General features: G+C 44.6%; 1 pseudogene; it reads right to left on the bottom strand.

The window, feature by feature from the left end:
- Nucleotides 1-1,459: 1,459 nt before the first annotated feature.
- On the bottom strand, nt 1,460-1,568 carry LOC138262531 (5S ribosomal RNA; annotated as a pseudogene).
- Between the last annotated feature and the right edge of the window lie 697 nt (nt 1,569-2,265).

Below are 2,265 nucleotides of genomic sequence, written 5' to 3'. Positions count from 1 at the left end.
AAATGCTCTGGGTTACGTCCGATTCTGTCATCTTCACACGCTGCAGCAGCCCCTCCCCAACCTAGCACGACTATCAGACGGCCCCTCTCACACACTCAATTACAATGGACAAACCTGACCTGACACAGCATGTGCTTCGCCTCCTTGGACCCCTCCTGAGGACATGACAAGGAGGAGTCACCATGGGAGACACTGCTTCTGAACAGCACTATTCATTCTCCCCTCCCAAGGATGATTAGTTGCTGCTATGCAGGAGTTCTCTCTTCGTTATCCCACTGAGTGGCGACACCTCCATTTACTCTGGCTGGGAGAAATATCTCTTCTACACTACTTTAACAAATCCAGAAAAAAACGGGAAGGCAAGCCCTCTTCTTGCACTTTTTTCACCTAATGGAGAGGCTCTGTCACTCTGTAAGTGCCATCTGCAAAATATTCGCCATGCCTTACAGGCAGTCTTTTATTTACTTTTGTCAAATCAGGGTCCCACAGAAAGTATTTAGGAGTTGTTGAAAAAATCAGATCTTTCATCATGGAATCCTTTCTCAAACAACATGCAAAATAATGCCCCTTCTTACAATACAAGTGAAACTGAAAGATACCAAGGTCTGTAATTTGATGCTTAGAACGCAACAGTGAGTAATTTGCTCTCTGCTGGGATGTTTTCCTATGTTGAACAGGTTTTCTTCTGCCCACACCCTGCTCACCCATTCTTTCTGTGCTCGATAAATGGATCTTTAAGTTAATGACACCTGTTACAGTGCCATGAAATGCCAGAAAATGCTTTGGAATGCTTTTACAATAACTGTAATTGTATGCACCTTTCCTCTTTTTATTCCCTGTTTCTGGAATGCTCTGCTTTGGACTCTGTTACACTGGTGTCTGCAACTCCTTTCATTCTTCCATACCGAATACATCATCGTCCTTTTATCACATTTCCGACACGCTGTGCTGATTTTTTCCATTTGGTTGCCAATAGTGGGCTCAAGCACTATTTCTTGGGGGCTAAGGCTTATTCACGGCACAAGTATTAAAGAAAATAAGTTGGGGGACTGACCAAGTTAGACACTATGCAAGTGACATCACTGGACATGATACCACAGCGTGTGAAATCGCACCTGGAATCACAGGTAGTGGAATCACAACCCATGACCTGACAGGACATGACATCACAAGAAGTGAGATCTGGTCTCAAGACCTCACGCATATGCTTACTGCAAGAAAGCAAAGCCTTTGCTAGGGATCCCTTTGCCCATCGTGGAGCAAATGTTCTTCAGCTTGGGCAGAGTGTAAAGTGCAGAATAATTGTAAGTTTTCCTTTGGAAAGTGTGTATTTTAGTGTTATTGCTGTTCTTTTTTATTTCTTTTTTTGAGACAGGAAAAAAAGAGTGCAGGAAATAAAAAGTGGAAAATGAAATTAGCAAGCAAGATGTGCAGCACCTAGTGTCTGCAAGAGGCAAAATGCCTACAGCACCTGTTATTCCCAGGTGGTCTCCCATCCAAGTATTAACCAGGCCCGACCCTGCTTAGTTTCTGAGATCAGGCACATTCAGGGTAGTATGACCGTTTGCAGAAAAGGCTGCAGTTTCAGCTCTCTTCTGCTCACCAAGCCTACCGCCCAGAGCCTGCTGCTCTCAATCGCACCTGCACAGGCTCCCCTTGGGAAGTCGGGCATGCACTCACTGCCGGAGGCCCAATGCCCCAACCCACATGGAACACCATTTTTAGGGTTGAGCCTGCATCTCATGCTCTTGCACATGCGTTTTGCTTGCGAGACTCATAAGTAGTTAGAAAAGGGCTTGGAGCCCCGCCCATGTCACTTCAGTGTGTTTCATTGGTTCATGGGCTTGCCTTTCAAAATCTGCTTGCTTTCATTAGTGGAAGGCATGCATATGTCATGCCTTTTCTGGTGGTTAGCCCTCCTCGAGCGCAGCGACGAAGTACTGAAAACTTGCAAGGCTCGCTGTTTTCTATCCAATTTGTGGACTACTTTTTATATTTTTTTGCAGCGCGATCTCGCTTGGCAGAAGTCGAGCGATTTGCATGACATCGACCCTGTTACATTGTTAATTGCACTTTTGCCTGTTATGTAGATAATTGCACTTTTGCCGATAGGTTTAATGTGGCAAGAAAGGTCCGGTTGGGAGTTTACAACTGCTAATAGCTCTAACTCGGAGAAAAGCGAGACCTGTTGCATTGCAAATGCTTTTTTTTTTTGTAATGCAGCCCATTTTTCTTAAAGGAAAATGAGATGCATTACAAAAACAA

This window comes from Pleurodeles waltl, chromosome 10 (genome assembly GCF_031143425.1).
Source record: "Pleurodeles waltl isolate 20211129_DDA chromosome 10, aPleWal1.hap1.20221129, whole genome shotgun sequence".
Lineage (NCBI taxonomy): Eukaryota > Metazoa > Chordata > Amphibia > Caudata > Salamandridae > Pleurodeles > Pleurodeles waltl.
The sequence above is the reverse complement of the archived record's forward strand: the minus strand, read 5'-3'. Positions and strand labels throughout refer to the sequence as shown.